The following is a 21,160-nucleotide window of genomic DNA, read 5'->3' on the forward strand; positions in this document are numbered from 1 at the left end:
TTAACAATATAAATTATTGATAATATTATTAACAACATAAATTATTAATAGTAATTAACAATATAAATTATTAATAGTAATTATTAGCAATATAAATTATTGATAATATTATTAACAACATAAATTATTAATAATTATTAACAAATTAAGTTAATAATAATCATTAATATATAATAATGTTATTAATAATAATAATATACATTTATAATATGATTACGGTCAGCAGGTGGTGCCCAGACTGCAAACACAGGCTAAGAAGTGGGGCGTCTCAGACCCCCGGCTAGGGGCTGGCACAGTTGGGGTGCCCTTGCTCAGCCACACGAGGCTCCGAGCCCCAAAGGGGCAGGGGGTGAGGGCGGCAGGGTCCAGGCGAGCCCAGGGACCGTCCTTCTCGTACGTCTCCGCACGTCTCCCGGTTCGCACGAGCTGGGGCGGCACAAGCTTGGTCTCAGACGATCCCAGACCAGGCACGTAAGCACGGCCTGCCTCAGTTTCCTCTTCTGTAAAATGGGGATAATAATGGGCTCTCACTTCTCAGGATGCCGAGAAGGTAACGTGAGGTAAGTGTGAACAGCACGTGAACGCTCGCGCTGGGGCTAGTGCTAATAATAGTAACGATAACTAATCATTATAACCATATCGATAGTGATTGACGATAATAGCAACAGTAATAACCAACTAGCACCGGAGGGGCGCTCGGCCCGGAGGACAGCTGGCCCTAGCCTCGGGCCCCCTAGCTCCGGAGGACCGCAGGGGACAGCGGCAGGGCGGCGGCGGGGGAGGGGGGGGAAAGGGGGAGGGGGAGAGGGGGGAGGAGAGCCCCGCCCCTCCCCTCCCTCCCCTTCACTTCCGGCCTCTCCCAGGCTCCGGTTGCCGAGGCAACGCCGGGGCGCCGGGCCGGCCGCGCACGCGCACTCCCTCCGAGGCTGGGCGGCTCGCGCAGCCCGCAGAGCAGGTTTAGCGCTGACGAGGAAGGGGCGGCGTGCGCGGCGGGGTGCCCCGTCTGGTGTCCCGCTGGCACTCTGCACGTCCGGGCTCGGCGTCCGCTTGCCACCCTCCGTCGCCGGGGCTGCGAGGGCTCAGGTAGGTGGTGCGAGGCCGGGGCCGGGCGCAGAGCGGAGCGGGCAGTGCCCAGGTGCCCGGGGGCGGCGGCGGGGAGCGGGGGTAGAGGTAGAGGGGAGCGGCCCTGACGTGGCCGGCGCGCCCTTCCCTCTCCGGAGCCCGAGTCTGCCCAGGGTGGGGGTGTCGCTCTCTGCCTCCTTAAGTGAATACGCCGCCCGGGGCCCTAGGAGCGCGGCTTCCCACGCCCGGCGGCCCTGCGTGCCTCAGTTTCCTCTTGTGTAACACCCTCCTCATCCCCATGCCCTGGGCTCGCGTCGAGGAGGGCACCTGCGCTGGAAGGCGGAGCCGCCCTGTTATTTTCGGCTTCCCGGAGATGTTCCCGAAGGAGCAGACTTCGGGAGTTGGGAAAGCCAACAGGTGGCAGAAGTCGGGTCCTCCACAAAAGTCCGTGTGTTTATGGGGTCCGACGACGGTCGGCCGGATCTAGCTCCTGCTGCGGGTCCGTCAGTGCGAGGGCTGGGGAGGAAAAGATGAAAGACCGGGGCTCCGGGGGGAGACGGGCAGACTTGGCCCCGGATACATCGGAGATCATCACTAGAAAGAAGGCACTGGCCTTAAGGGGGAGGGGGAAAGGCTTCCCGGAGAAGCGGACTCGAAGGAAGCCAGGGAAGTCAGCTGGGCAGGGAGAGCATCCCAGTGTAGGGGCCAACCGGTGAAAATGCTCGGATTTCCCGAGATGGAGTGTCTAAAAGAGGGAATAAAATACTTCCAGGGATAGCCGTGGGGCCAGTGCCGAGCCCTCTCCTCCCCACCAGACTGTGAGGTAGGGGAAGGGATTGTCGTCTTCCTTTTCTAGGTGGAGTTCAATGACTCATCCACGGTCACCCTAGGAGGCAGAGAGGTAGTTAGTATACTACCAAGTACCCTACGGTCTGAATTATCTTTGTAACGTCGGCCAAAGCACTTAACCTGCCTTGACTTTTTCAACTGAAAAATAAGGAGGTTGGATGGGATGGCCTCTGAGGGTCCTTCCAGCCCTTTATCTGTTTTCCTATTCAGTCAGCACAGTTAGAGTAAGTGCCAAAGGTGGGTTATGAGGCTCTAATCCAACCTCTCTGGATTTTAAGTCCTAAGTTTCTTTCCATTACATCGCACTGCCTTATTCTACTTTTTGTCAGGGGGTGTCTTGGAAGAAGGTTGTGTAGGGTTACCTGAAAAGAAGAGGCGATGGGCAGACTTAAATATGCTGACTGTGCTGTTGGGTTCAATTTAGTCATCTCTTAAACATACACAAAGTGCTCATGATATAGAGAAGCAAAATTTGCCTCAAAAAAATTCTATTTTATTGGTTTGAGTCAATATTTTAAATTTTTGATGTCCTTAACATGTTAGGAAATGGTGCAGTAAACCTGTTCCCCCCCCCCCCCCCCGCCTAGGACCTCCTGTCTGAAAGCCAAATCCTCTGCTTTGATTTCTTTTCCATGTCAGTCTGGGGACCTTTATCTATGATTGTTCTGCTGATAAATTTCCAAGGAGTCCCTCCTTTCCCCAATGAGAATAATCGTAATGGCTTACATCATATTTTATATATGTAACATCTTCCTCACATCTTTCTGAGGCACATAATGCAAGTATTATTATCCTACTTTACAGATTCCAGTTTTACAGATGAGGAAACTGAGGTTGTCATTGAATTTCCTAACTCAATTCATCCAGGATCAGTTCTGATTTTTTGTGACTCAGAATTTAGTGTCCATCCTATTGCATTAGGCTTGTTCTTTTTCAAAAGAACTGATTGTACCTCTGTCATATCTGTTTCAATCCAATTTAATCCCTGCCATTAATGAGGAGGGCCTTCTGCAGAGGGAAGGATACATCCCTGAGGGCTTTTTCAATAAGCATGGCTACTAGCTTCCCTTCCCATCACCTGCTGCCTGCAGGTATAACATATGCTTTGTCTCATTTCACAAAATAAGATTAAGTTTGGTTGCCTTTTAATTAACCACAGTAGGTTTGAACTGGGGAAAGCAGAGGGAGGTTGTTTTTAACTTATTTTCCAGCCCTTGGGGTGGCCAGTGTTCCTGTTCAATTGCATTAGATGGAGTCTGGTCAGGGGCTCAGGAAAAAGGTTGATGAGGCTCAATAAGACTTGCCAGAGTTGCTCTGTACATCCTCCATCATGCTGGTGTTTCAGGCACAGTTCATGACTGGTAGGAAGGTGGACTCTGTTGTTGGCTCGCTTTTCATTCTGTAAACCTGAGAGTTTGGGTGGTCTGCAGGTGAATGTGGTCCGACCCAACATGCCTCTTATTTCTACATATCTCTTTAATGGATATGAAAACTTAGTGAAGGAGGGGAGATAGGGAAGAGCTGCTCGCTTGGGCCTGTGATATTTCTGCCCTATTCCTATAATAATAATAATACCAATAGTTGGCATTTAAGGTTTGAAAAATGCTTTGCAATATGTTATCTCATTTGATCTTCACAACAACTCTCTGAGGTAGGTTCTGTTGTTGCCACCACTCAGTTTTACTGAGGCTGAGTGGGATTAAAAGACTTGCCCAGAGTTGCAGAGCTAGTCATTGTTAGAGGTAGAATTTGAACTCTGGTCTTCCCAGTTCCAGGTCAGGCAGCTTGTCCACTGAGTCACCTAGCTGCATCTGGAATTGTATGAGTTGGGGACTCTAGATGCTGAAGTCACAACCATGGCTTACCATGACTAGTCCAGAAGGTCTTGCATGATACTTTGCCCATTTTCCAGAGAGGAAACTGGAGCTTGGTAGGCTAAGGCGGTGGGAGTCAACTTTTTTGTGTCCTGGACTCCTTGGGCAGTCTAGGGAAGTCTGGAGACCCTTCCTCAGAATAGTGTTTTTAAACATATACAGTAAAATATGTAGGATTACCAAGGAAGACAATTATTATTAAAATAAAGCTATCAAGATATTAAAAAACAAAAGCGTGTATTTTAGGTTAAGAAATTCTGGCCCAAAAGAACTGGCCAGATTTGAAAACCAATCTTTTATGGTTCTATGCTTAGCAAATATAGGCATTAATTACTATTACTACTATTAAAGAAAAATAGATATTCCAGAAAGGCCTTGTGTAGGTTGAATTTCTGCATGCAGCCATTTTAATGGATTACAAGGTTTACTGAAAGGAAACAAGTGAAATCCTCATCTTTAAGTTTGATTTTGAACTTTACAAAATAAAAAGATCCAAATTTTCATACATTAGATTTGCTTTCAAGTGAGGTCACCTTTAGCAGAGCCACAAAGCATCCTTTATTTAATTTGATGTAGAAGGAATTATTAGATTTGTATTGATCTTTTCAGAAGCACCAACAGAGTGATTATTGGAAGTAACAGCATCTTCTAACCTGAAGGGTTTTTATAACTTTTAACATATTATCTGTTGCTTGTAATAAATAATAGCTTACATGTATATATCTCTTTATGGTTTACAAAGCCTTCTACAGAATAATGCTGATTCAGTTCATTTTACATCTGGCCTCAGACACATACTTAGTTGTGTGACCCTGGACAATGCTCTTTGCCTCAGTTTCCTTATTTGTAAATGAGGATGACAATGACACCTACCTCCTAGGGTTGTTGTGAAGACCAAGTAAGATCATGATTGTAAAGTGTTTTGCAGATTTTAAATCAATACATAAATACTTGCGATGATGATGTACCTACTATGTGCTAGGACTGTGCCCAGGATGTGCTAGGCTCTGGGGATATGAAAACAAAATCATGGGCCTTCACGGATGAAATGGGAGGAAGATTTGAGGGGGTGAGGGAAACCAACATGTACGTAGAAAATGAGATGAAAAATTTATACAGAGTAAATTTCTGGGGTAAACAGAATTGGCTTTTTGTAGGAGGGGGCATTTGAGCTGAGCTTTAAAGGGAAGTAATAGCACTTACATCGTACTTTTAGATTTGCAAAGCATTTTATATGTTATTCCATTTGATCCTCGAAACAACTCCAGGAAATGGGTGGCATTATTATCCTCATTTTACAGATGAAATCGAGGCCGAAAGAGATTAAGTGATTTATTTGTCACACACAACTAAGTGTCTGAGGTTGGATTTGAATTTCCATCTTCCTGACTTGAAGACCAAAAGTCTGTCTGCTTGGCTCCTAGCTGCCCAGGGGAGACAGGGATTCTACAAGGTTGAGTGAGGTGAGGAAGAAGTGTGTTCTGGGGGGGTGGGGGACAGCCTATATAGAAGCATGAGTCCAGGAGATGGATATCATATAAAGGAATAGGAAGCAAGCCAATCTGATAGCAGTAAACCTTGAAAGATAACCTGGAGTTAGATTGTAAAGGGCTTTAAAAGACAAATAGAGAAGTCTGTATCTTATCTTGGTAGTGAGAGTGAGCCCCCGGAGTCTCATGAGAGACAGACAGTATAGGACATTGGCCTCCTCGGTGTTCCTTGAACAAAGACTTTCCTCCTGATTGCATGAATTTTCACTGTCCCCCGTGCCTGGAATACATTCCTAGTTCATCTCTGCCTCCTGTTGATTTTCTGCAGTGGTTTCCCACATTAGACTGTGAGCTCCTTGAGATCAGAGACTTTTTTTGCCTTTGTTTCATCGTTATTTAGTATGGTGCCCAGCACATAGTAGTTGCTTAAATGTTTATTTATTGAAGGTTTGACTACAGTATATAAGAGGGTCAACCCTGGAATTAGGAAGACCTGAATTAAATTTTTGCCTCTGACGCATAAGCTCTGTGACCATGGCTAAGTCATGTAATCTCTCCTAGCTACAATCTCCTCATATAAGCACATACCGCATAGGGCTGTTGTGAGGATCAAATGATTTAATATGTTCAAAGTGCTTTGAAAACCTTAAATTATTATATTAGTTATTTGTCAACAAGCATTTATTTAGTTGCAATATTCCAGGCTTTGTGCTAAGTTCTGGGAATACAGAGTAATGAAAAAACATGGTCCCTGCCCTCCAGGTGCTCGTGTTCTAATGAGGGAGACATATGCATTGTAAATGGAAAAATATCTCATAGAAAAGACATTAGGGTTATCTCAGAGCCCAGATTTTTAAGACCAAGTTATAGATGAGTTGCTGATTTGTATTGATTTTGTGGAGGTAGTTTTCACAGTGCGAGTTAACACCATTGAAATAAAATCTCTAATCTCCCCGTTATCATCACTATTCACATTTGTATAGCCCTTTATGGGAGAGAAGGCATTTTCCTCACACATCCCTATTTGATAAGAAGAGAAGTATTCCCATTTTGTGGATGAAGATCCTGAGTTTCAGAGGTTATGTGGCAGGTAAATGGAAGAGCTGGGAGTAGAAGCTTAGCGTTCTGACTTTGCTGTGGTCTCATTGTACCACAGCTGCTTTCCATTAGACCCATCGCTAGTTCTCGCTGTCCCTGGTTCCTTTCTGAGGCACCACATTAACTAACTCTAGTTAACCTTTCTGTTAGAATGGGCTGACAAAATTCGGTTGAATCCAATTTTAAATTGAGAATTTGCTGCTTTCTATTTCTTACCTCTTCTGCTTTGTCCATATTCTCCTGTCCTCTGTGAAGGCTTGGAGATGAACAGTGATTAAACTACGTCACAAATAGAGTAAAGAAGGAATGGACGTAGAAGAAAAGTGGTAGGGAGTTAAGGTAGGCAGTAGATAGAGCTTGAACAGAAACTATAAGACTGGATTGGATAATTAAATTTTCTTCTGAGATACATTTGTTACATGCCTACTCTGTACAAGGTGCAGTGGTAGGTGCTAAAAAATGAAAATATAAAATAAAGCAGCCTATAAATTTGAGCAAGCCAGCTTACTCTTTACCCTGTTAAGAAGGTACTAAAAGCATTACGCCCATTTTAGAGATAAAGACACTGAGGTTTGGAGAGGTTTTGACTCCAGGTCTGGAATAGAGCCCAGACCTCCTGACTCAGTCCTTTTCTCTTTCTATAACAGGTATATAATGTCAAAGAGTCCTTGACCAGGTCCTTGACTTAGTATTGCAGTCACTGGAAGGGGTGTGAAGGCCCTGGTGAAGGACTTAGATGAAAACCATGACTCTTGGTTTCCTTTTCTGGGCTTCAGTTTATCATCCGTTAAATGAGGAATTTGGAGTAAGACAACTTCTGAGGTCTCTAACATCCAGTGAGAGCCAATTGCAGTGATGTTGGTATTACTGACAAGGAAATGGCTCGTATGGGATAGTAACTTTTAGAGAAACTTGGCACTGAATAGATTCAGACTGTTCTAATAAAGGTTGAACTGGGTGAGACTTAATTCTTTATTTTTAAAACAAATCTTTCTTCCGTACTATCATTGTATGCGAATAGGTTATATTTGTATACAGGATATCAGGCTATCTGGGGATTAAGAATATTAGTTTATAGGGAACATATTTGAAAGTCATTAATTGATTCATCTGGATTAAAAAATTCCTATTTTAATTTTTATTCTTCTATCTTTGTATATTGACTGGAAAGATTAAAGCTGGGCCTGGCTAAGCTGTTTAGTGTGAAAGAACAAAACCTCTCAAGGAGTTATTCTGAGGGATAGCTAGCTCTTTATCACTCAAGCCATTCCTTTTCCAGAGGGGAAAAGAAGTTGAGAAGGAAAGAGATAATAGATATTTCCTTTCAGTTTCTTTCTTTTAGAAATGGTCACATTTCAGCCTAGCCCTATTGACTGAAATTAGGAAAAAGTAAAGTGTAGGACAGAGAAGAAAATGAGGGATTGTCATTAATGTCAAAAATAATTGTGCAAAATAAGATATGTAGGGGTGGCTAGGTGGTGCAGTGGATAGAGTGCTGGGCCTTGAGTCAGGAAGCCACATCTTCCTGAATTCAAATCTGGCCTCTGACAATTACTAGCTGTTAGACTGTGGACAACTCACTTAACCCTGTTTGTCTCAGTTTCTCATCTGTAAAATGATCTGGAGAAGGAAATGGCAAACCACTCCAGTATCTTTGCCAAGGAAACCCCAAATGGGGTCATGAAGAGTCGGATATGACTGAAATAATTGAACAAAAGATTGATAGAAGGAAAGAAGGTCATTTTCCTTGCAAAAATTCTTGAGGCCCTCTCATCTCTTTTCCAACTGCCTCTACTAGTACATAAGCCATCTGTTTGGAGTCAGGCCTTACTCAGGCTGGCCTTGTGGTTTAGGCTGCAGATTAGAACAAAATGAGACAGTCATAGAGCATACAACGTTTAACAAAAGAATTTTACTCAACAGCATGGAAAGGTTGCTCAGTAAACATGTAGAACTGGTTCACCTCCCCAGGGGTTCATGCCTGGTTTGAAGGGATTGTTGATTTGTACAACTGGGGAGAAGTCCATCAAGTCTAAGGAACCCCAAGTGCTTGTGTACTGGATTTTCAGTACCTTAATGGTGACTGGGAAATTGGGTAAATGCTTCAAGCCTTAGGTCCCTGGACCAATTAAGTACTGAGCATGTTTTCATTGACTTTTAAATGTGACATCTATTGCAATAGCCTCTCCTACAGATTTTATTGTTATGGTTAACTGTAGCTTTAAAAGCCAAATGAACTATTTAAGATTTGGCAGTTTTTGAGAAAATGAAAACAAAGAGTTAACAGAGGTGGCTTGAGTAAAACTGTGGAGAAGACAGGAAAAAAAAGATGAAAAACTTTCTTGGGGAAACTGTCATTTATGAAGAAACATTGAGGATTTCACATGAAAGGAATCTGGAGAAAGATAGTGAAGAATTATGACTTGAGAGCCACAATAGATGACCGAGAAAGGAGATCGAGGAGCCTTCTTTCCTGATCGAAATGTTTTGATCATCTTGTGAAGAGGATGAAGAGAATTCATGAGATGAATTTGCTTTGCTTGGCACCTTGATTAAATTGAATGCTAAAATTATGTTTTCAAAAATAAGGAGAGGTCATCTGTAGTTACAGTTATGGTTGGAGGTCAGTCACTCTTTGATGTTTCTCACAGCTATTCTCACTGTAAATATTTATTTATGTTTATTTATTTTATGTTTTTATTTATGTCAATAATGTCAATACGTTTTGCCATTTGTATGGCCAGTAAGTTTAATATTTATTCAATCCTAGGAGATCAGGCCTTTTGATATATAAAGATATAACAACTAATTATGGTAAAAGAGTTTTCCAGTTTTAAAATAATAAACTTGGTTTTATTGCTTGTCATAATAAACAACTTTATTTGAATAATTTTAATTTGTTTTAATAAACTGAAAAAGTAAAAATAAAAATAAATTGGGGTGGAGACTGAGCAAATTTGATTAATGATAGAGATATTGCCATTTAGTAGTTAATAAAGAGAAATAACATTACTAGTTAATATGTTAGTAGTTACATGCTAGTATTAATGGAGTATTTTGAATATTGAGAATAAATGTGTTAAAAAGTGAAAGAGCAGTTAGAGGGAAGGCCTACAAATGAGACTGGTCAATTCTCAAAACTCTAGTGTTAAAAAAGCTTGTCCCATATAGTGAATTTCCAGGTTTACAACAGGACCTGATGTCATGGTTCCTGACCAGATTAATAGTAAATACCACTTCTACTATATTGGATTTCTTGGTAACAAGATTTTAAAGATTTTGTAGGAGACTTTACCTACTTTAATGGTGTTAAGGCTATTACTAGATAACTCTGATCTTGAAGATGCAGGAAACCTGGTGTAGGAAGTAACTGGAAGAAGACTATAGTGCAGGTAAAAAGAGAGAGAGATCAAAAGAGAAAAGACAGTAAGAGATATAATAGCTCCCTGGGTTTTTTAAAAATTTATTTTAAATTCTGAGTTTAGTACAAATAAAATGAGCATTTCCATATGTAGCAGAACAGAAAAAGAGGATTGTTTATGCAACTGCAGATTTCTATTCTGTCTAGCTTGATTTTCTTTTAAAATATGTAGTCAGTTCAACATGTAACTTTTTTTCAAGTTAATTTATTTTTAATTTCAACATTCACTTTCATAAGTTTTACATTTTCTCCTCCTCTCTCACCTTCCCCCCTCCCAAGGCAGCATACAATCTAAGTTCTACATATACATTCCTTTTAGACATATTTTCACCTTATTCATTCAACATATAACTTTCAAAGCAGTCCTCTTTGATTCTTTCCGACCTGTTCTTTTCTGTGCATTAATAAAAAACTTCAGTGACCCATCTTTTTCTTTCTTTTACAAATTTTTTTGGTCACCCTATTACTAGCTCCTCCCTCCCATCTCCTCATCTTCCTCTGAATTGGAAAAAAAATGAGAAACAAAGCACTTATAAGTGCTTACAACTACAAGGAATTAAGCAAAACAAATTCCCACGTTAGCTTTATCTAAAGATTTGTTTCATTCTGCAGCTGAGTCCATCAGCGCTCTGTCAGGAGGTAAGTAGCATGTTTTATCTTTGTTCTTTTGGAACATTGAATTCTTTTGTCATTGAATTAATTCAGTGTTCTCAAGTTCTTTCCAAGTTGTATTGGAATAGGTCAGAAAATCCCAGCTCTCCAAATTTTCCCCACAAACAAGATACTGATAGCACCTCAGGGCAAACATACAGGGGTTAAAAATAAAGAAGAGTAGGAGCAAAATAGTGGTGGTCCTGCTAAGACAGTCAGGAGATCTGAAAAAAAGTCCCAGAGCCAGGTTTGGTCATGTGAAGAGTAAACACCTCCAAGGGAGGACCACTTAAAACAACCTGCAGCCAGCCCTGGGGTTACTGGGTTAGAAGGCTTCCTTGGCCCCAGCCACAGGATCTTTTACAACCCCAGGACAGTGAGGGGAGTTGGGCATCCAGCAGAGGAAGATGGAGGAAACCTCTGCTCACAAGGAAAGCCAGCTACAGCTGTGCTGTGGAAACTGGCTGAGGGCAGAAGGAACCAGCACACCCTTGGTGAGTGCAGAAGCGGTGGGGCAAGGGTGCCACTGACTGTGGGCACCATAGGAGGCTGGAGGTCTTGGTTTTAGTTCTAGGCCAGAGGCGAGAACTGATGGAGGATCTGAGGCCAGAGCCTTCATACCCCATACTCTAGGGATAGAGGTGGTTACAAAAACTAAGCTGTTGCAAATAAAAAAAAAAATTAACAGGCAAAGAAGATTTCAACCAGAGAGAACTACTTTGGGAAGAGAAAATACTTGGGGTTCATCTTCAAAGGAAGATACTGAAACAAAGAAACCCTCTTCTACCCCAAAGAGTAATGTTGAATGGTCACCTGCCCCAAAAAAAAATTTATAGAAGAACTTAAAAACACTATAAAAATCAAATGAAAGAGATGGAGGAAAAATGAAAAAAAAAAATCCAAGGAAATCAAGAAGATTATGAAAAGAAAAGAGATCCAGAATCTTAAGGAAGAAAATGACCCCTTGAAAATCAGAATTGGGCAAGGGAAAGCTAGCAAAGTTATAAGTGACCAAGAAATAATAAGATATATAAAGAATGGAAAACTAGAAGAGAATGTGAAAGATCTCATAAGAAAAACAACTGATCTGGATAACAGATCAAGAAAAGAAAACGTAAGAATACTCTGACTACCTGAAAGCTATGATCAAAAAAAGAATCTTAATACAATAGTACAGGAAAGAAAAGAAAATTGTCCTAACGCATTAGAACAAGAGGGGAAAGTAGAAATAGAAAAAAATCCACCCATCACACCTGAATGTGATCCTACAAGGAAAACCTATAGGAATATCATAGTCAAATTCCAAAACCCTGAGCTCAAGGACAAAATAGTACAATCAATGAGACAAAAACAGTTTGAATATGGTGGTTCCACAATTTGAATCATGAAAGATAGCTTTGGGGACACTGAAAGATTGCAAAAGAACTGGGCCTCCAGCTGAAAATATCATACCCAGTGTGTGGGATGGCTCAGGTCCCTACATAAATCAGTTACTCAGAGGTCTCTCAAAGTGATGACAGAAAAGTGATTTATTCAATTCTCGAGAAGCGGGGCTCCCCTGTAGGAGTAGGAAAGCCGAAGACAAAGAACAGGACAGTGATTTATATAGACCCTAACGCAAGTCCCTCCTCCCCCCACTGACCATTGTCCTCATTAGCTGAGAATATGGTCTTACATTCTAGACACGAAATCTAACCAATCCCTTTTGAAATGAAGACATGGAGGAATTATGTAAGTTTTGTCCAATCATTGAGACCCTAATACACTACACAGTTTTATATCCTTATATGGAACTATTCTATTCTAAAAATATTGTAACCTTGAGCCTTTAGGCCTTACCTCACCCCTGGGAGAAAAATTACAATCTGAGGAGTCTTCACTAAGTCTATCCCACTCAATCCCTCCTCTTATTTTCTCAGCCAGAAGACTTCTCACGGATGTTTCAACCGAAATTCTGTAACATAATCTCACACTGTCTATTAATCTCCTCATCCCAATCAGGATCATTCATGTCTCTTGTCTCCACAGGTGCCCAACCTTCCTTCTTTAATATCATCAATCGAATGGCTCCTTCAGTCCTTTCTTCTACTCTAGCAAGTTTTAGTAAAGAATTTCTAACTATTTTAGTAATTAGTGAGATCAAACAAGGTAAACAAATAGGAAGTAATACAATGCCACTAATTGCTATAAGGCCAAACCACAGTAACCTCTTCCACCAGCTCCCCTCAAACCAGGACCACCAGGATGTATTGAAAGGGGAGCCCCAAGTTTGTATGGGAACATGAGCAACTTTCCTGATATTCTTGGTGATCTCTTTCACTATCCTTCCATTATCATCAATTTTTAAGCAACATGTAGATAAATTAAGTTTCCCACAAACTCCTCCTTCTTCTGCAAGTAAATAATCTAAGATTAATCTATGTTGCAGTACTGCTTCCCTAGCTTGTGCGGCTTGATCAGCCAATAAGTCCAAAACCTTTGCTGTTTGGTTATAACTTCAACTACTGCTTGAAGTCTGATTAGTCTGTTTAATAGATATATAGGGGTTCTATAACCCCAGCTCCCATCTTGAGCCCAAGTTGCAGGCCCATACTCTCTGATTATCCTCTCAGGAGGCCAAGTATCTCCCCACCCATTTGCATTTCCAGTCTGAGTGAGGGAGGTGTCGATGTTCCTCTTTCTTTTTGCTAGATCATCATATAGAGGGACCCCTAGATGCTGTTTCCATGATTCAGGCAAGAAAAAGAATTTAGGTCTCACCAATCCAATGTAACAAACACCTCTCCAGTTTAGCGGAAGGTGAGTATAAGCTGTCTGTCCACATATCCAATGATGCCCTCTCAAAGCAGGATTTTCCTCTAGAAACAGTCTTACTCTATCATCCACAGCCGGAAAGTACTTCACATCATCCGGGCCTAACGGTCCCCCTTTCATGATCTCTGACTTACCCTTCCATAGTTGTTGTTTCCTCTTCCATATACAATGTTGATAATTCTCCCCAGTTCTACTGATTACACTCCAGAAAGTATCAAACATCATCCTATGTGTTCCATTCTCCCACTTCCATACCCATTCTTTATATTCTGTGTTATTCTTAATACTATTCATATATATACAACTCCACAAATAGTCATGGTCGTGACCCCCTTCACATGGTTCTCTGGGATCAGAGAGGTTGTAAAACTTATACCCACAACTTTCATGATATTCTCCTTTTGTTCTCTCTTCGTATGAAGAGGGTGGGAAAAATGAATGTGTACAGGGAATCACCCTACCATCTGAACAGGTAATACCGTTCTGATCCCATCTGTTTGCATACTGGGCACAATCAATACGAGCCAGGGTTTCTGGCCTTTGTGTGAATGTCCATTTACAATTACTTTCTCCCAGCCATGTCTCCTGCAATTCAGGTCCTGTTTGGTTTAAACAATGTTCACCTGGAACTGATTCGGACAAAGACCATTGGTGTTTCTCTTGGCTTGTCCAGAATCTTGTTCTGTCATGTACTACAGATCTATTACTTAAGATCCAGACTGGACTCAGCGGTACTGCTACCCATGGCCGTTGGCTTAACCGCTGAGGCCCCCCCACAAATCCAACAGTCGGATACCTCAAAGGTGTCCGCAATGGTCTGAATTAGGGCCAGGAAACTATTTTCAAGGTGGGGGGGGGGTTGATAACTGGGGCCTGGTGTCCCAGCAGTGGGAACAGGATCATGCCTAAAAGGGACATTCCCAGGGTATTACATTTTGGTTGCATTGTTCCCACGGTTTGTCAAGTCCACACAGTCTTAATAGAAGAGTCCTGTTTGGATATTGTGATTAATGGCTTAGGACAATTGCTGAACAGAGAATCCTGTTAATAACAAACAATAGTAATCCTAGTATAGTTCCCCAAATAACAAAACTTATAATGAATTTATATATGTATATATATATATATATATATATACATATATATATAATATATATATCTCATTGGCTATCCCTTTCCAAATTCTGTGTGTTCTCACACATGCTTCAGATGGAGCTTTTAAATACTGACAAAGTGTGTCTCCAAGCATGAAGCTTGAGAGTTTAATAACTAAATGCAATAACCTTCCATAACTTTGTGTACTGGCTTCCCAATCATGCTAAACATTTCAAGGTTCAATCTTACCCATATTCCTCCCCTCCTCTTATTTTATTCCTGTTTCCACACCTAAATCCAATCAATAAATACCTCTTCACATTCTTTCTCTTATGAATCCTTCCCTTCATCTATCTCCCTTTTATATGAATATGGGAAGGAAGCAAAGTTAACTGACACATTAGCAAATTAAAGGGGGCAGTCCCCTTGTCATAAGTACAGATACAGAGATTTAAATTAATGAACTGTCCATTTAGAGGTTCCATCTCATACAGCAGTCTGGGGAAAAATATCATCTTATGCAATTTTCTGATCTGGATGCTCCTTCAAACAGTCTTCAGCACAGCATCTCAGCATCTTCTTCTCTTCATCTTCTTGTAGAAATCCAGATGTCCACTCTCCTACAGAACTGAACTTAATACCATCTTAGATTACCACTCCTATCATTCTTACAAAAATCAAAATTGAAACTTTGACTAATTGTCATTTAACAAAAAAAGAAAATTCACATTAAAATGCAGCTTCTACATTTCACAGTAAGTCATTATTCATTCCCTCATTAGGAAGATGAGATTTCACTAAGGAGTCAATACCAGGCTCCAGTACTTATATAAATACAAGAAATAATCATTTTTAACACAGTGCATATCACATCATAAAACAATTCCAACTTCTGATCATGTGATGCTTCTTTTAAAGCATTTACAATATAGTCCACAAACCATTTTTCATTTAACATTAACCAACTAAGACAAAATAATAACTATGCATGCTAGTCTCACAAGCCCTTGACCTAATCATCTCCACACTATTACTAAGAATTAGAGGACCCTAACTTATTGTTGTTGGTCTAAAGTCCTAAACCTGTTAGCTCAATTTTAGACTTAACCTCAGATGTTCCCCTACCAACAATCTATTATTCAACAGATCTGGTATTTTTACTTACAAAACTTCTGATTTTAGGAATTTGCCACTAAGAGTAGGGACATTGAAGGGAAACAACATCTCCCTCACTTCATGTCAATTCCAGGCAGGAGTAGATTGTCAACTGGCGTTCAGCCAGGCTTCAAGTCTGCCAGGTGTCAGTGGGGAAATTGAGTCAGGAGAATCCTACCTCAGCCCAGACTGAACAGTCGCTCTCCCGACCTTCCCATGAGATCACCTTTTTGCAGTTCATACCAGCATCTCACAGGCTTATTGGCATCATGGATCAGTGGCTCAGACCACCTCTCTTGCTATCCACATCTGGAGTTAGACTCAGAAGAACAGTCAGTTAATAGTCCCACAAAAATCTTAAAATAGCAAGCTCCAATAATCAGTTTCAGACATGACTAATTTCACATTGGCCAAGGAACATCTTTGAAGCAGGTCTAAGTAGCCTACATGCCTTTCTGTACATGTTCTAGTTCCTGATTGAATAACAATCATAAGTCATTGCTCTAGTAGATTTATATCTGTTTCCCAAACTACTTTATCTCTTTCTAACCCTGCTCAATCTAAAAGAATGAGCTACACATGTGATAAGTTCAAACACTAACTTGAATTTTTATGTTCATGTAATGAATTCAAATCAAAACAATCATTTAACTTTCAATGCCAAATATTACCAGAGGCTACCTACCTCTAAGAAAATTAGACTGAAATTCTTTTTCCCAAACTGAAGTTGTCTCTGATTTAGTCTCAGTAATTAATTCAGTTAATTGTTTTAATACTAATTGCTTTTACATCATTTTGTAACATGTAAAGATCTCATTCCAAGTTGGGACCTTTGTCTATTACCCCAAAAGAGTTTTAGTCCCATTTGTCTAAAGGCCCTGGAAAACCTCACCTTGAAAACTCCTTGTTTTTTTTTTTCCACGTGAACCGGCTCTTCTAAGGTCCACTCTTTCACTATGCCCAAGTCTATTCTACTTCCCACTCTTAATTCTATCAGTCCAAATCTCCAGTTTACTGGCCACTCCCATCAAGACCATTCCTGGAGCTCCCAGACCACCTGCCCCCCCCCCTTTTTTGTAAGGGATTCCTATCCTTGAATCCCCCTGTAAATAAAATACAATTACAGCTAACTTTGAATCCCAATTTTGTTCTATGTAACAATGATACAATATCTATTTATTCCCATTAGATTTAGAAAGAATGTCCCCAGGGATTTTACTTACTTCTTAGATCTTAAATTTGCCCTAAAGAGCCAATCACTGAAGATCATTTCTTATACATTTTCAAATTCTCACCAAAGCAAGTTCTATATACAATCTCCTCAGCTGCTGGGGCTGTACTTGTTACTAGCCTGAGGACTGCTTCTTTTCCCACATATTCACACAGTGTACCAGCTTTAGGTTTTAGCATTAGAATTACAAATGGCAAACATAATTTTCATAAGTGATAACAAATTGTTTTAGCTATGAACCCGAACAATAAATTTCAGATGACATCAATTGTATTTTCATATCCTATTAGAGAAACTAAATTCTTCCCACTTTTGTAACTTACAAATACAAATTGGATAGGTAGGCCTTCCAAAAACCCATACGAAAGATTTTACAAAGTATTTCTTAATACAACAAATATTTCCTCTCTTATGTACAGTTTGCAATTTATCACAATCCCCTTGAAACTAATTGACAGAAATCACAAGAAAAGACCTAAATCCAAAGCCTTTTCACATTTGCCCATAAACTTTCTTTTAAAAAATTAACTTTAGAGTAAATGCTTGATTCATGGCAAAAACAATTTTAGCTAAAATTTCCTTTTCAACAACAGAAATAAACTTTTAACATAATACATGCTCAGATGAAACAGGCTTGAAAATCACACCTATATATATATATACATGTACATTTTTAAAGCATTCTCATTTTCTTAATAAGAATGCTACAACAAGAAAACTCTTACAAAAAAAAAACAATTCATAACAACTCTTTTTAACCAATTCACTAATTAGCTTAACAATGCAATTTTTAATACAATATTTAGATGGATTACCTAAAAATTTAAACTTATTTAAGTTTACTTAAAACTTAAAAGAAGCCATTAACCTATTCAGCTCTTTTTTTTATAACCAAATGTAAGTTTCAAATTATCAAATTTCTATCACATCTTTTTAAAACCCCAATCTATATGTAATAAATTACAAAATTTAAAATCGTGTAACAGTTACATTAGATCAATGTTGCATCTAACAAATACCCATCCTTTGTTAATGGATCTAACATTTTTGGCAGAAATGCTCCTGGGTGTCTCTGCCCTCCTCTTATTTGTACCAGGATTCCCAAGGCCACCCCTTTCTGGCCCTCCCACCCTGCAAAGAAAAAGAAAAACCTAAACTTATTATCTTTTTACTTTAAATACATTGTCTGGCATCAAATATATTGATCTAATTAAACCTAAATCCAAAACTCTCAGCTCTAAGTTGCTTACTTGAGATTTTTTTTTTCTAATCTTCTGCTTACTTCCACCAAACTTTAATAAATTCTAACCTCTCTGAAACATTAAATTAAGAATGACACATTTCACCTATTCACAATTCCAAATACGACCAGAATGAATTCACTTAACTTTCTGTTATTTCCCATTACACTAAAACTTCTTCTTTTGGGTGAGGCAGGAAATGGTTAATTGGTTGCTAGCATGCCTCTTAGGTCTGAGGGAAAAAGATTTTTTTTTTTGTTCCTTTCTCTCCCTACTTGTCCCTCAGCCCCTCTGAAACTAGTCTGGAGGGGTTGAAGAAAGGGAGTAACAGGAATTTCAAGGACAGTTCAGCTCAGCCTTTCTGCTCCTGCTGGCTGACTGGCTAAATTTACAACCTTATCAGATAAAAACAGAGACACACAGACTTTCATTCACACAGAAATACCAACACAACATATACAGACAAAACATTTAACAGAATAGAATAGTACATATAGGTTTAAATTTTTGGCAAACCCAATCCTCAGAGGAACCATATTTGGGCCAGATTGTGCCTCCTCCTCCGATGTCTTTTCACCCCATACAAAACAACAGTACTTAATCATCTTCTTCTACATTCTTTTCTCTATAATTTGGTAATTCATGCCAATTTTGCAATCGGTTTCCCAAGGGACTATTTACCGGTATTTCTTCCTGACTCCACTCCGAAGCTCTATTCCTGGACTGCTTTTGTCCCATTTTGGTCGAGGGTTGTCGCCAACACCTCCGAGTCTGAAACTCAACGAATTGTGCTAGCTCCCTTGCTAGCTCTCCCGCTGGCTCTCCTGCTAGCTTCTCAGGAATTATGCTAGCTCCCTTGCTAGCTCTCCTGCTAGCTCCTTTGGTCGAGGGTTGTTGCCAACACCTCCGAGTCTGGGACTCAACAAATTGTGCTAGCTCTTCTGCTAGCTCTCCTGCTAGCTTCTCCTGCTAGCTCTCTTGCTAGCTTCTCTTGCCAGCTCTCAGGTGAGGGTCGCCCATCACCAGCAGTCACCCAGCAAACGTTTTTTGGGGGGGCCCTTCACCCTGGGGTCCCGCAGTCCACTAATTTGGTTGGGAGTTGTCACCTTCTCCCCGAGTCTATCTAAGACTCAACGAATTGACCCCCAGGCCCCCCCCCTGCGCTTACCGCTGGGTCGTATACGCGTACAAGTTGCCTGACTGCAAACTTCAACACCAACCAGTTGGCATTTTTACACACTTCACAGCTTCGGAGTCTTTGGAGTCCCTATCTCTATTCTTTTCTGTCTTCACTGAGTTCCTCTGCTTCGGGTCGTTACCTTGCAGAGAGGGAGGCCTGGCAGCCCTTTTCAAGGACGATGGGGAAATCTCCCCACGGGCGCCCAGTCTTTGAACTGAGCTGTCAGCCATCTCTCAGAAAGGTCACAGATCCCGGGCGTGCCCCCAAACTGTGTGGGATGGCTCAGGTCCCTACATAAATCAATTACTCAGAGGCCTCTCAAAGTGATGACAGAAAAGTGATTTATTCAATTCTCGAGAAGCGGGGCTCCCCTGTAGGAGTAGGAAAGCCGAAGACAAAGAACAGGACAGTGATTTATATAGACCCTAACGCAAGTCCCTCCTCCCCCCACTGACCATTATCCTCATTAGCTGAGAATATGGTCTTACATTCTAGACATGAAATCTAACCAATCCCTTTTGAAATGAAGACATGGAGGAATTATGTAAGTTTTGTCCAATCATTGAGACCCTAATACACTACACAGTTTTATATCCTTATATGGAACTATTCTATTCTAAAAATATTGTAACCTTGAGCCTTTAGGCCTTACCTCACCCCTGGGAGAAAAATTACAATCTGAGGAGTCTTCACTAAGTCTATCCCACTCACCCAGCAAAGCCAAGCATAATCCTGAATGAAAAAAAAAATGGACATTTAATGAATTTTTTCAGGATTTTGTTTAAAAAAACTAAATCTGAACTTAATAGAAGATATGACGTACAAGAGCCAAGAGAAAAATGAGGTATACACACCAAAGACTAGTTACACGGTACTCAGTAAGGACAGACTGTTTGCCTTTTATGTATGTAAAATGTATGTCTAAGATTGTTATTAGTATTTGGGTAGCTCATAAGAAAGGTTGGGGTAGACCTAAGTAAGATGTGATTTTTAAAAAGTAAAACTGTTTAGGAATAGCTAAAAAGGGTAATTATCTTATACAAATGAGGTGTGAGAGGAAGAATGAAAACAAGAGGGGGAGGAGGGCGCTGGAAACCTACTTTCATCAGGAATGCGTTCAAGAGGGAACAATACATATATATCTAGAAAAGTATAAAAGTCTTCTAAATTCAGAGAGAAATAAAATGCTAAGGGGATAGAGAGGGGAGAGAGGATAAGGGAGGGATCTTTAGAGGGGAAGGTAATGGAATAAGTTAAAGGGGGTTATAGGAGGGTGTTTAGATAAATGGAAATGGTAGGATAAGGGAGAGATCCTGGTGGGGGTAGGTTAAGTAATGGGCAAAGTAGAGGGTAGAAGTAAAGTAGAGGAGTCAGGAAGGATAGGAAATAAGAGATATGGACAAACAAAATAATGATTGGGAGTTGAATTTGTTAGGGAAAAAGGAGCAGGAGTGGTAATCATGATCTTGGACAAAGTTAGGGCTAAAATAGATTTAATCAAAAGAGAAAAAATAGGGAAACTACACTGTCAGCTCTATTTATCAATATTGTTTTGGAATATTTAAAACAACTAGACCAGTATAAGGTGGGGATATTGCTGTGGTGTAGAAGATGATGACTTGGTAGACTTGGAAAAATATAGAAAGACTTGGACTTATGAAGGAAGAGATTATCCACCCTCAGAGAAACAGGATAAATAAATAATATAGTCTTACGTAGATAGATATGAATGTGTATGTCTATATATGACCACAACTATTGATATCTAAGTATATGTATGTGTAAGTGTATTTATGTATGGGTATATATGTGTTTATGTATTTCTATGTGTATATGTCTCTATATATCTATATATGTATGTATGTGCATAGGTGTATGTATGTGTCCGTGTTTACTTGTAGCCTTGGGGAGGTGGGAAGGAAGGGGGAAAACACAGGAAAGACCAAAAGAAAAGTTACAAGGAGGCAAAGAAAGATGGACAGCTCTCTGCACAATGCAC

The 21,160-nt window shown here is 40.3% G+C and overlaps 1 protein-coding gene across 1 annotated transcript in view; it reads left to right on the top strand.

Annotated features, from left to right (window-relative positions):
* Window positions 1-910: 910 nt before the first annotated feature.
* Window positions 911-21,160, top strand: part of CYB561 (cytochrome b561) — a 32,345-nt gene continuing 12,095 nt past the window's right edge. Inside the window, exon 1 of the mRNA XM_072645882.1 lies at window positions 911-1,083. The gene's annotated coding sequence lies outside the window, so the exon portion shown is untranslated. The remainder of the gene's footprint in view (window positions 1,084-21,160) is intronic.

Source organism: Notamacropus eugenii, chromosome 2 (assembly GCF_028372415.1).
Source record: "Notamacropus eugenii isolate mMacEug1 chromosome 2, mMacEug1.pri_v2, whole genome shotgun sequence".
NCBI classification, from domain to species: Eukaryota; Metazoa; Chordata; class Mammalia; order Diprotodontia; family Macropodidae; genus Notamacropus; species Notamacropus eugenii.